Here is a 14,652-nt window from a genome sequence, read left to right on the forward strand (position 1 = left end):
CTCCCCTGCTTTCCTGGCTGGGGCTGTTCCCGCACCAGACTCGCCTGTGGGGTTGGCTGAGACCTTGTTGTACCTGCTCCATAGCCCAGCTTCTCCCCTGCCCTGTCCTGCTTCCATCCTTTTCTTCCGTGGGTATTGAACCAAAGGCAGTCCCAAATATGCCTCTGTACCTAAGTCAGCCTCTCAGAATTCGCTTCCTGGGGAATACAACCAGGTCTCAGCGGGAGGTGAAAAAATATAGTTCTCAGATCCTTACCGTGTGAGAAGATACTCACTTTAAAAAAAAATATTTTATTTATTTATTCCTGGGAGACACAGAGAGAGAGGCAGAGACCCAGGCAGAGGGAGAATCTGCAGGCTCCATGCAGGGAGCCTGACGTGGGACTCGATCCCGGGTCTCCAGGATCATACCCTGGGCTGAAGGCAGTGCTAAACCACTGAGCCACCCGGGCTGCCCGAAGATACTCACTTTTGAGACACTCTGCCTTTGATCATTAAAAGGAAAGAAAAGAAATGACTCTTTTGGAAATTTGCTGGGTCTTTCTGCTGAGCTGCACGCTCTGCTGTGTACTGTTTCCCTTTACTTAACTAACTTTCACCCTGGTTTTAATTTATCTCAAAATACGAATAGCCAGGCTGACTTGAACCCTTTTTGCAAGTGAAATTTGTTGCAGAACAGAAAATTACACGAGGAACCGGGAGCACAAGGCATTTGTTGGAAGGGGAAACTCAGAATGTTATAGCAGAAGGGAGTACTCCTGGTAATGATGCATGGGGTTGAAGCGACGTGAAAGGGAAATCATCTAACCATGTAAATTGAATGAAGAAGCATCCCATGAGAATGACCCCAGGCCCCAGTTTTCAGGAAATGAAAATGGTGGGTATCGGAATGAGGTCACCCCGGCGCATGTGGGACATTGGGTCTATCGGTCCACTTGGGTTTGGCATCCTGGTTTAATTCTCTACTGGAGCATGAATTAGTTTTCATCTCAACAGCCCTCCAGCTTCTCAGAGGGTAAAAAAAAAATAGGCCCATTTTATGATAGACTGCAAGATATCTCCGGGTAGGAGCAATTTTAGGGAAAAAGGATTTTCGCAAACAAATTGGCGACTCCATTTGACCTGGAGTCTCAATTAAAGGTTTCAGTAACAGGTTTAAACAGTTGCATTTGCTGGAGACAAGGAAGAGGAGGAAGAGCTGTTACTGTTGTCATTGTTTTTTTTTTTTTCCTAATATTTCCTAACCAAGCAACTGCTTTGGGATAATAACAAAATGATTTCACTATGGAAAAAAATGCAGAGAAGAGAAACTGGAGCCGTTTGATTGGCTAATAATGAACATAAAGGACTTCATGCTTGTTGAATGGCAGATTGAAATCCAGTGTGTATTCATGCAGATCTTATGGGGGTGGTATTGGATTGGACCACAAATTAGTGCTGGCATTAATGAGATGGAGGCTGTAAAATACAGAGAGTTCCAATAACCATGATCTCTGATAAGGCCCGATTGAAAGCACCCAGACCTTTCAGACAAGTTCTGTGTGAGAGCAGAGCAATAAACAACAAAGAGACATTATTCAAAATGGGGAAAACTGGGGATTATATAACGGACTGAAGTGGTGTTAGGACGCTTGGTTAAAATGACACAGCACAGCTGAGTGACAAACATAGCCTTGCCTAGAATAATGATTTTTAGAAACAGACACTGTTTAGATGCTACTCAAATGATCAGAGAGAAAAATTATGCCTTTTTATTGTAGGGAAGTTGGTCTAAATGAGGAACTGCTCTGTGGCAATACCACCGCTGCTACCCTTAATGCTAATCACCTTCCATGTGATGTGTATTGTGATTTATGGTTTATGACGCTCTTAACATTTGTTATCCTGTTCTGGCCTCACAATGTTTGCACACCGATAGTTGAATACATGTCTGTGCACCCGGTTAGCTCTTGCATTCCATGACTGCAGGAACTGAATCTTACTCATTTTATGAAGCTTCTCCTCTTTTGTTTGTGAATTCTCCAAATCAATTTGTTTCCAAGAACACTGTCAGGTGAAAAATCTCTCTTTTCCAGCATTTCCGGGATTAGCTGGCATACATAACAAAGACTATTATGGCAAAATCATATTACGTAATGACTTTAGGTTGACAAATGAACAGAAGACGCCATGTGCTGTTAACGTGGATGGCTTGCATTTGCTTGAGTGGAGTTCTGGGGTAACCTCAGTCTGCAAAACTCGTCCGTACCTGCTGTGGGCGTGTTCTCTTTCCTAGGCCGACCAGCAAGGTTTCGCGATACGCACGTGTGCCCCTCGAGGACCGCGTGGCTTCCCGGAGCTCTGTCAGGAACTTTTCAGGAGTTTGTCTTCGTGTTGTCTCAGGTGAACTGGCTGGTGGCTTTCCTGCTGGAGCTCCCCGTGCTTATTTGCTACTCAAACTCCCGTCTTTTATTTCCTGAGCCTCTAGCAAAGCCTTGAGTCCTAAAGTAGCTGTGGCCTGCTTTTTGTTGAAGGCACACGCAAGGTGTAGCTATAGGGAGAACTTATTTCATTTCCCTGATGGTCACTATCTTGGATTTATTCTTCCACATTCTCATTTTCCACGTAACCCGAGTTATTTCTGTCTTTCAAGGGCCTCATCAGATACGCTGGCCTTTAACCTGCCTTTTTGTAATCTCTCCTTCCTGCAGAAATTTGTTGGGTGTTTCAGCACAGAGCCTGACATACAGGGTTTGTTTATTTAGTAAATATTGAAATGAGTTGAAGTACCCTCCACGAGAGGCCCTTCTATATTCATTGAATATATAAGAACAGTTAAAACAAGAGAGATTATGTCTATGACCTTAGATAAAAATTTACAGCTTGAGAAGACCCTTAGAAATCAACTAAGCTTCTCTACTTCATCCCCATTGTTTGTTTTGATAAGAAAATTAAGTTAGAAGAAAATTGGCTTTGCCAGTATCTAGCACTCAGGGGGTGGTTTCATAAAGGCTAGAACCCCGAGCAATGGTTATTGTCTGTGTCCCCATATGTCTTCCTCAAGGTTAAACACAGTAGACATAGAGACACTCCTGTGTGCATCATATTGATCTTGATTTCAACATCTTTCTCCCAGGCGTGGCGTGCCAATGGCTTTTTATTTACATCCCTTGGTGATTTCATGTCTTTCTATACCAGGAATTTAAGAAATGTCAGGGAAGGAGAGGCTGGAAAACTTCCTGAACTGGCTGTCATGGAATCGTAGAATCTTGAGGTCAGAAGAGGTTATACAGGTCACCCAGACCAGCCATGCTCTAAAATTTGAACCCCCATCTACGACATTCTGACAACTGGTCAGTCAGATTCTATCAGAACATTCCTAGCCTCTCTCTTTGGGCAGAGCCGACTCTTGGGATTTTGCCTGAAAGCCGTCTTCCTGGAGCCTCCACGTGAGGGCCCAAGTCTACCCCTTTGGGAACACTCAGAAATACTGAATTTCTGGTCCCCATGGCAGTTCTTCCAGTGTGCTTCTCCATGATGTTTCTCTTTCTATATCAACGTTTTTTTCTTTTCTTTTTTTTTCCTACCACTGTTTCCCAGCCTTTTGAAATCCAAGGTAGACATTGAAGATATTTGCAGAGCACCCTGGGGTGAACCCGAGGGGAATTAGGGATGTCTGTCTGGGGAGTGGTGAAAAACTCATTACGTTTTTTCACTATAGTATATAATTATGATAAAATAAAGTACAAACGATTAGGGAACATGTTAAATATTGAAATTGTAGGAAGCTTCCAAATAAAATCTTTTCAAATGTTTGAAAATGCAACTTAGCTTGATTCCATGAACATAACCTTTAATACCAGGTTTTATGTTTGAAATGGCTACTTATAATTCCCGATCAAGTCTCGTTAATGATGAATTCTTCAAATTTTCAATAGTCAAGATGGACAAGAAGCTGTGATTAAGAATTCAATACCGTTTTTTTCCCCACCTATGAAAAACAGAGTAGTTGAAATTATACTTAATTAAAGACTCTAATACCGCTCTCTTTACTTTCATTGACAAATATAATGTTGAAATTTCTAATGTTGGTGAGAAAGGACTTCTACTCTGATTGCACTTTCATGTTAAGTATTTCAAAATATGCTGGAACTCTGCTTTGCAGAATGCACGTGCGTTGTTCGAGCAGACATCCAGCAGTACGGAAGCCTCCCGGAGGGGTACATCGGTGCACAGACACAGAGGGAAGTAGTTGCATGTGAAGGAAGAGACCCTGAGCAGCATGAGTCATACCTACTGGAGCAGCCGGCAGGCTCCTCCGCCTCTGCCCCCCACCCCCACCTCTAGCCAGGAGCAGGTGGGTAACTGTGCTCTCTGGGCACCTGGAGCGGGAACTACTTCGGCAGCAGCATCTCCATCTCTCTTTCAGGATGGGCAGCTGTGCTCTGCCTCTGGCTGCCAAGGTAGATGTAGAGGTGATAGATCTGGTTTATGCTCAGTACATCCAGGCTGAGTAGCAAGTACCAAGTGTCACTTTTAATGTTTTCCCGTTGGGGGACCGTGAAAGACATCCTGACCCCACTGTGCTTGGACAGTGCTTGCACAGACCGACCAGAGCTGCCTGGGCCGGAGCTGGCCGGCATAGGGTCTTCGGCTGTTCAGGTCCTGCTCAAGAGCTGAGTGATCCAGCTCCAGGCGCAGCTTTAAACGGTTCGGAGCACACCATGATGCCAGAGGCGCGTGGCCTGGGAAGATCTCTTGGACATTGCTTCCATGGTGTGCATTCAGATTCTATCATCATCATGGTCTTTCTCTGAGGTCATGTCTGATTGATCTCCATCCTTTTCACAGCCTGATGCCCAAACTTTGAACACTAGGTGCAAACTAATCAGCAACGGAGAACCCCCGTCCACCAGCCCCAGGGATCTTTACCTCTTTAGACATTGATACAGTGCTTCTAAGACGCATTCCTGGCACCTACATCGTGCTGTCTCGTATTAAGCTTCTTGAATATTTTAGCTTTTAAGCAGTTAAATTTGTCTTAAAAAAAAAAAGCCTGCTCCCCTGGCCACAAACGATTAGGCCAGTGATTTTTGTGAGAGTTAAAGGCAAAATTTTGGTTGAATACAGGGAGACCAGCTGCCTCTGAGGTGACAAAACTGAGCCACATAGATGGCGGCATGTCCTCTTGCTTTGCTTAAGGAGGGTGAGTACAAATGCTAGGTACATGAGGAGGAGGCGTGTTACTCTTTGTGAACCTAAAGAACCTTCGGGTACTCCATGACCAAGAGCTTGGACATTTTTCTTTTTTTCTTTTTTTTTTTAAATTTAAAGATTTTATTTATTCATGAGAGACACAGAGAGGGAGAGAGACAGAGACACAGGCAGAGGGAGAAGCAGGCTCCATGCAGGGAGCCCGATGTGGGACTCCATCCTGGGTCCCCAGGATCACGCCCGCCCTGGGCTGAAGGCAGCCCTAAACCACTGAGCCACCGGGGCTGCCCTTGGATATTTTTCTGTAGGCAATAGCAGTCATTATGTTTGGAAAAGCAAGTAGCCTAATCTAGTTGTACACTTTTACTTTGCTTTAGGTTAGGATTTTTTTTTCCCTTGTAATTTCTCTTCCTCTTTTAAAATAAGCCAGTAGTGTTGGAATATGTATAAAGAAGAGTGCACCAATCATACACGTACTCCCTAATTATTACAAAATAAACACACAAGTCAAGAAATAAAACATTACCAGGAACCTAGAAGATTTCTTACTACCATTTACCAACCACTTCCCCTCCTCCTTGTCCAGATGTAACCACTCTCCTTACTTCTAATATATAGATTAGTTGTGCCTGTTTGGGATGTCCTACATGGACTCATCAAATGTATATTCTTTTGTGTTCGGCCAGTGTGTCCAACATCGTGTCCACAAGGTTGATCTGTATTGTCGAGATAGCCGTAGTTTGTTCTTTTTCATTACAATGTAGTATTTCAGCGTATTGAATATACCACATTTCATTTATCATTCCATTGTTATATGGATGTTTGGGTCGCCTCCAGTATTTATCTCTCATGAATAATGCTACTAAGAGCATTTGTATACATGTCAGTGGCCCATATTTATGATTTTAAGGGATTATCATGCTTTGCTACCACTTGGAACTGATCTGCTCTGGAGCAGAGCCTAGGCGTTCTTCTCCCTGGCACAAAGGCAAGTAGTACAGATTCCTTCTCGAACCACGAAGCTATTTTTCCTGATGTATATCCCAAAGTTGTCCTCGGTGAAATAATAACTCTGAACTTCTTCTTCTTCTTCTTCTTTTTTTTTTTTGGTTTGATGCAGTATGTATGCATGTATTTTAGTTCCAGTGTAGTTCACACACAGTGCGATATTGGTTTCAGGTGTGTAACAGAGCAATTCACCAGTTCCATATATCACTTAGTGTTCCTCGAAGTAAGTGTACTCTTAATCCTCTTCAGTTTCTTAAGGTGTTTTCCTCTCTTTGAATTCCAAATGTACAGTCCACACCTGTGCAAGAGAAGAAAACACAAGACTGAGTTGTGAGATGGTGACATTGGAGGTTCTTTCCTACTCTGAGACCTACAAAGCAATGAGATATTCTAGAGGAAGGAGTGAGAGCTCAGGAAACTTGATCTTCGCCTCTGTCTCCATGGTGATTGAAGCCCAGCCCTTTCTTACCCTGTAGCACATTGTATCCCAGTCGTCTGTTTATGCTCATCTCTCTGGCCCCATAGGATCTCCTCAAGGATCCAGATGAAGTCTTCTTCATCTTTTTGGCTCCTAGCATGGCACCTGCACATGGTAGATTCTCTGTGTGAATTCCATCCTCAGGGTTACCACTGGACAGCTATAGAGGGGAGGCTGGAGATTGGCCCTGAGAATAATACATCAGAACTGCTCTCGCACCTCTAGATTTTTCAAATTTGTTTCTTAGCGTTGATGATCCAGTATTAGCACTCAGAGGCACAATGTGGCTTAAAATAATAAAAAACACATAGTTAATGCTAATTGCATCTTTCTCGTGACCAGACACCGTTCTATGTGTTTTACGTTTATTAGCTCATTTAATCCTAGCAAATCATCCCCGTCTTCAGGTGAGAAAGTTAAGGCTCCAGCAGTTAAGGCTTTAAGTCCTCCAACTAGAAGGACAAAAGCAGGATGGGAACCCGGGCTGTCTGGCTGCAGAACCCCTGTTACAGCCATTCCTCTGTGTTGTGTCCACCAAGAGACACGTAGGACAAATACCTATTGATTAGTTTTTGGTGGAGATTCTTCACCCTTTAAAGAACGAAACCATTTCCTATGTTAAAAGTTCTCTGGATAAATTCAAATGTATTCCAAATGGAAGTCTTGCATGGTAGTCGGGTACAGAATCCCAACCCGCGGTGGAGTGAGTGAGAGCATGGGCCCTGGGGACAGATGCCATGGATTTGAGTCCTCGCTCTGCCTCTTATTCCTTGTGACTTTGACAGTTTACATAACTTCTCTGAGCCCCAATTTTCTTATCTACGAATTAGAAATAGTCATTTTTACTTTAAAATTTAAAAATTTTTTTGAAAATGAAAAAAATATATAAAATACTTAGCATTACTAAAAAATAACAACAAATGGTAGTAATATTATTGGTAGTATTAGTATTTCTGTTAGTATTATTCGCTGTGGCACCACAAAGGGTCTTCATAGGGATGTTTCTTTTCTGAAAACTTGTTCATCTCTAGTCCTCTACAATCAGAACCTTTTCTCTCTCAGGCAATCTTAGAAGGAAATAGACTCTATCTTCTCCAATACCCAGTGTTGTCTTGTGGCAAAATATACATGAAATTTACTATTTTAGCCACTTTTTAATACAGTGCTCTGGTAGGAAGTACACTTAAGTTGTTGTGCAACCATCACCATCTCTAGAACCTTTTCATCTTCCCAAACAGAAGCTCAGTACCCATTAGACAATAGCTCCCCATTCTTCTTTGCTCCTGGCTCTTGGCAACCACTATTCTATTTCCTTTCTCTATGAATGTGACCACCCTAGGAGACTGGTGTAAGTGGAATCACACAATATTTGTCCTTTTGTGACTGGCTTATTTCATTTAGCAGAGTGTTTTCAAGGTTCATCCAGGTTAGAACGTGTGCCAGCATGTCCTTCCTTTTTAAGGATAACTAATACTCCATTGTGTGTATATATCACAGTTTCTTTATCCATTAATTCATCAGTTGGTTGCGTACCTTTTGGTTATTGTCAATAATGCTGCTAAGAACATGAGTATACAGATACCTATTTAAGTCCCCATTTTCAGTTATTTAGGTATATACCTAGAAGTGGAATTGTTGAATCATATATTAATTCCATGTTTAATTTTTGAGGAACTACCATGCTGTTTTCCACAGTGGCTATACCCTTTTATATACCTACTGGCAACACACTAGGGTCCCACTTTCTCTACATCCTCACCAACACTTCTTAGTTTCTGTTTTTTTTTTTTTTTAATAACAGCCATCCTAATGGGTATGAAGTGATAGCTCTTGTGATTTTTTTGTTTGTTATTTTTTATCATTGTGGTTTTGATTTGAATTTTCGTATGATTGGTAATGTTAATCATCTTTTCATGGGCTTATTGGCCATTTTTCTCCAATATCCAGTTTTATTCTTTACGAAAAACACATGCTCCCACTCAACTCTAACAGTCCACCAATTCATACCAGGCAAGTCACCATACGATATACTAGGCAGTTGTTTCATATTTTCATGATACTTCAGTGTCCTCTTAGAACGTTGCTGGACGATTGTAGGGTGAGTTACTTGCGATAGATGACTAATCTGAAATGCTAGACATTGATCTTTTTTCACCATCAGTTTTAGGGCGTGCTTTTTCATCCATCTGTTGCCTTATCTGATGGGCAAGAAAGCTTTCAGTAGGAATTACCCCTGTGTGCAAGTAAACCCCATTGAATGAATGATGAATGAATGATGCCTTTCATCCCCAAATGTACTGAATATATCTTGAGCAGTCCTTGACAATGTTGACTACTCTGTCCTTTTGAACATGTCTTCTCCTTTGGCTGCCCTGACATCATCCTCTCTGGTTCTCAGTCTACCTCTCTGACATTCCTTCTAAGTTTCCCTCTCTTTTCTTTGCTCTTTTAAATATTGGTGTTTTCCATTTCTGTTTTGGCTCTTTTGTTCATCTCCATGGTCTTTCTCCCTCACCCACCATTTTTACCTCCATTTATATATGGGGAACTTCCAAACATGTCTCTTGCCTAAAACTCAGAGCTCCAGGGTCATTTATTAAGCTCTTCATTAGAAAAATCCCACAAGCACCTCAAATTCTACATTATCTAAAAGAGAACCCAGATTCCCCCCCCCAAATAATAATCTTTCTTGAATCTTCCCTAAATTGATGAAAGACATTGCCATCAAGTCACAAAACAGGGAAATCATTCTGCATTCCCCTCTTTCCCTTACCTCCCCACATCCAGTAGGTCTCTCAGTTCCCCTCCCATCTCCTACCCAAGATTTCTGAACTCAGTAAGATGATGCTTGCAGTATGTTGGCTCTGTGCCCTGCACACCGTAAGCATGCCATTCATGATAACTTTCCTGTTAGTAGTAGTTGTTTCCAACCCTTGTTACCATCCACCAAGGCTCTTTCAATGGTCACCTCTCCTCCTGCTTCCAATCTTGCCCCCATCAACTCCATCCGTTAAATTCCTTCAGTCATTTTTAATTTTTTTCATAGCACACATCTTACCATCTCACATCCCTGCTTAAAAATGCTTTACTGGCTCCCTAATGCAATTCAGTTTTTAAGCTCAGCACACAAGGTCCTCCAGCATCTGGCTGCTGGCTAAAGTTGGATCCATCTTTGGTTGCTTCCCCATGGAACCCGATCCTATGTTCTGGCCAGAGCAAATGCCTATGCTTCCCTGAACACACCCTGTAGCTGCACAAGTTTATGGCTTTGTGCACACTCCTCCCTGTGTACAAAACGTGTTCCTCCCTCCTTTTCCTCCAACCACAGTTCATCCTTTGAGACCTCACCTAGTGACTTCTCTTACCTGTTGTCTCCCCTGAGCTCAGGTTTTCCAGGAGGGTTGGCCATCCTCTGGCTTGTGCTACTGTAACTTGTACATTATCACAGGTAATTCAGGAGTCTGATGAATAAGACAGAAACTGCTGACAGCATCTTAGATGGAAGGTTTTCTAGCATTGAAAATAAAATAAAATTTCAAGGTCTAGTCTCCACTGGAAATCCTGTCACGGTATCACTTTTCTCCCCAGATTGCTTTGTAATTGTTATTTTTTAAAATGTCTGCCTCCTGACTAATGGAAGACACGGGAAAAGGCCTGGGTCATAGTTGCCTTTACCTGGCTCAGTGTGTGATACCAGACGCTTCTTGAGCACTATCTGTGCGCCAAGCACTGCTGTAGGCACTGTGCAAATTGTAAGGAACAAAAATCCCGGCATCCCTGAGGGCAGCCTGTGCACTGCCCACCATTTCCCAGTTTCCCTCCTACCCAAAGGCTGATGTTATTCACAGAGTTTTCTATGATTAGGAATATAAAGGGGGGAAAAATCACTCAGAGAGAAAATAAGAACTGTCAGATGAGAATGAAATTATAAGTGGTAAAAGGAGAATTAAATTAAGAGCAGTAAGCATCATGGATTTATAAAAACAAGTCATGTCAGACAAACTTAATTGCTTTTCCTGATAGAATTACCAAATTAGGGGATGGCGGGATACAATATCCTGAGAGCAGTTTCCTTCAACGACCAGGTAATGAATATTATTTTTGAAGTTAGCAGAACCCTTTGAAATAGTATCTGTTGAAATTGTACAAAATGAATTCAAATTGACTTTGATGTGAGTCTGGTTCACTGACTTGACAGCAGATTGAAAAGGAGAAAAGCTAAGGCAACTACAAACAATATGGCACTAAGCTTAAAGATATTGCCTAGCAGGAGCTTGGGGGTCTTTTTATTTAGATGTGTTTATCATGATCATTATCAGGGGTCAAAGTATGATTTTGTGGCATTTAAAAGACATTGAAAGAAAATCATAGTACTTGGGGGTAGTCATTGAATGGAGCACAGAAATGAGATGGTTTTATATTACCATTCTAATGGTATGGCCCTTGGAGTGATAAAACCCAATATTTTGCAGAGTGCTTTAAACCCTTGCTACTCAAAGTGTGGGCTACAGATAGCAGGAGCCCGGAGAGCCATTATGATCTGGGAGCTTGTTAGAAATGTAGAATCTCAGTTCCCACCCCAGTGATTCCAAATCTTCATTTTAACAAAGATCCCCAGGTGATATTTGCACGCACATTCATTAGAGAAGCACTGCTAAGCTTATTTCAGATTGTTCTACATGATTTGAGTTTTAGACCCTTCTCAGAGGTGCAAGACATTGCATTCATCTAATAAGTGGGGACTAAGTCCCAGTCTCAGTAATCCCACTTATTTACCCTTTTTACTTTGCTTAAGAGCAAGCCTGTGTAGCTGATGAAGCTGTGTCCTGGGGGCAGTTAACTTCAGTGGGTCACACCATTGTCGTCTGTAAGGAGGAGCTACCCACCTGTGCCTCCTCACAGTGTTTCTGTGCGCCATGCATGTGTGCCGTCCCTTTGCATCCTTTAACATCACGGAGAAGTGTCTTACTAGTCTCATTTCACAGATGTGGACTCTGATGTTTGGAGTGTTAATATAATTGGCCTAAATTCATGTTTTTAGTAAATGGCAGAGCCAGAGCCAGAATTTAAACCTAGGCCTGTCTGATTCCCAAAGCCTTGGTGTTTCATATATAACGGGCTACATCATGGCTAGGTGTGATAGGGATTTCAGAAGATGGCACAGAGAAGGGGATTCACTGAAGAAATATTTATTGAAGGGACGCCCGGGTGGCTTAGTCAGTTAAGCCTCCGACTCTTGATTTTGGCTAGGGTCATGATCTCAGGGTCGTGAGATCTCGAGCTCTGTGTAGGCTCTGTGCTGGGAGTGGAGTCTGCTTAAATTCTCTCTCCCTCTTCCTTTGCCCCTCCCCCCCAAAAAAGAGAGAGAGAGAGAGAGAAAAGAAGAGTCTATACTCAAAAAAAAAAAAAAAGTATTGAACATCTATGATGTTGTAGGAACCTTGAGAATTTTATTAAGGAATAAAACAGACCTAGGCCCTGACTTTGTAGAGTTTACAATCTAGTAGAGATGGGAAATTGTGTGTGTGTGTGTGTTGAAGTGGGAAGAATATGAGGAATATTGCTTCCAAACGTGCCGTTTTTGGGATAATGCAGATATCAAGAACGACTTGATATGGCATTGATGATTGGTAAACATGAGGGTATGAAAACAGCTTAAAATACATAATATACTATTAACCTATTAACGACAAACTTCTAGGTAACCATTTTGCTTTTTAAGAATTTCTTCCAACTTTGTAAGGAACCTTATTGGGCTCTTAGAAAATTCTAATATCAGTGTATGTCCCAGTGAGAACTTTGGGAAGGAGAGGTGAAGGAGGAGACTGAAACGCCATCTCTTTCATCTGACCTTGGCCCCGTGTCTAGGTCCCACTCCCTTTTGGTATTTGAGGTTGAACCAAGAGAAAGATGTTTGTCTTCCATGTGAGTCTGGTCTCTAGAAAACTGCTGAGTGACAAGCATCACAGAAATGTAGACTCCAAGAGTGGGGATCCTTAGTGGGGAGGTGGTACATTGAGACATGTGGGACCAAGCATCGCTCAGAAGCTTTTCTCCTAGTGAACTGTCCTTTATCCCTCAAGTTTCTGATCCTGCAGACCTGGTTAGGAAGGTGATCTCTGCCACATGGTCCTGCACAGCTTTTCCTTTTCCTTAAAGTCCTCCTTAAATTGTATTCTTTTTAATATCCATTTCTTCCCACTAGTTCCCAGCTCCATTGAGGGTAGAGCATTTTCTCTTGGAATAAATACTACATCCCCAGGATCTAGCAGAGTGCAAGGCATATAATAGGTGATAAATCAATGATTCAATAGTTGTCCTATTTAAATTTGAAAAGGTGATATTTTTAAAAGTCTTTTCGGTTTTAAAAAATGTGGCTCAATAAATATCCTTTGTGTGTGTGTGTGTGTGTGTGTGTGTGTGTGTGTATCAAAATGCATGTAACATAAATTTACCATCCTGACCATTTTAAGCATACAATTCAGTGGCATAAAGTACATTCAGATTGTTATACAACCATCATTACTACACATGCACAGATGGATGCAAAAACGAAACTCTGTACCGATTCAACACTGACTTCCTGTTTTCCCTTCCGCCCTGCCCCTGGCCACCACCATTATGCTTTTTGCCTCTATGCGTTCCACTCCGCTAGGCACTTCACACTGGTAGGCTCGTGCAGTATTTGTCCTCTGAAGACTTTTTTACTTTTATTGTTCTGAAGGAGCAAGGAACACAAACTACATGGTGGTGTTTGTTGGAGTGAGTCTATTCTCCATCTCATTAGAAAGAAATATGCTTATTCTTGGCCTGTTCACACTGAAAGAGCCAGAGACTAGTAGAAGAGGAAGAGAAGTGGATGGATCTTCTCCAGGCTTCTTACTATTAAACTTCACGTAGAAGGTTTGTGGCTACACTGAAATTCAAGGGTGTGACCTATTGAATGTGAGAATCCAAGGCAATGGATTTAAGGTAGGGTTTCCCCAACATTACTTATTTTCACAGCTCACCTAGGCTCCTAGCATAGTATTAAAGAGAAGGCTGAAATGCAGATAATAAAGAGAAACAGAACGAACGTGGCACGGATCCTCGGCAGTAATTTAATACCTGAATCTGGGGTGTGGAGAAGGGACTGGCTCTGGTCTTTTCGATCTACCAGGGCCAAGCAGGGATTATGAGGCCTGTCTGTGTTTTGCCTGGGATATGCTTACCACACACACAAGTCAGTGGTTTAGAGATGACAGAGAGGGCTTGCGGAAGTCACATTTACCTTTGCAACATCTCTTGACTAGCGGGTGAATTGACAACAAATAGCAAGTAAAGATGAGACTTCGGGGATCTCTGTTTAGATTAGCTATCTGTACTACTCAGATTGGCCTTTCCATGGTACAGGGAGGGCGGTGTAGAGTGATGTTTGGTGGGGGCTCAGCACCATGGCTGGGACCTGAAATGGGATTCTCCCTCAAGGCTTTGAGCATCATCACATTCTGGGGAGCACATGGAGCCAGGAGCTGAATAAGACACCAGAGTCCACTAAGCCCATTTAGGAAGTGGGAAGGAGTACAAAGCATGAAGGGAGTCGGAGATTGTTATCAGAACGAAGAAGCTGAAAGATAAAGTACTCAGCATTTAAAGCATAAGTGGGCTGAGGTCTGGGGCAATAGCTGGGACGGGGTGTTTTCTGTGACCATGGCCCATCATAAGGATCATGTAGGCGAGTTTAAAGAGCTAGGAAATTTTGCCCAAATTGCTAAAGAGGTCACATTTATTTTACTGGGTAGACATAACCAAAGTGCCACATTGATGTCTCTTTCCCCTAAACCCCACCTCCTCCACATCCTAGATGCTGGCCAGCTTTATATCCCTATTACAGACCAACCACCTGGATGCCAAATGATGTACTGGTGTAATAGTGAAGGGGGCTTCTAGCAAGATAAGCTCTCTATCTCCAGTGATTTCCCTGGGATTAGAAA

Source organism: Vulpes lagopus, chromosome 12 (assembly GCF_018345385.1).
Source record: "Vulpes lagopus strain Blue_001 chromosome 12, ASM1834538v1, whole genome shotgun sequence".
Taxonomy (NCBI): Eukaryota; Metazoa; Chordata; class Mammalia; order Carnivora; family Canidae; genus Vulpes; species Vulpes lagopus.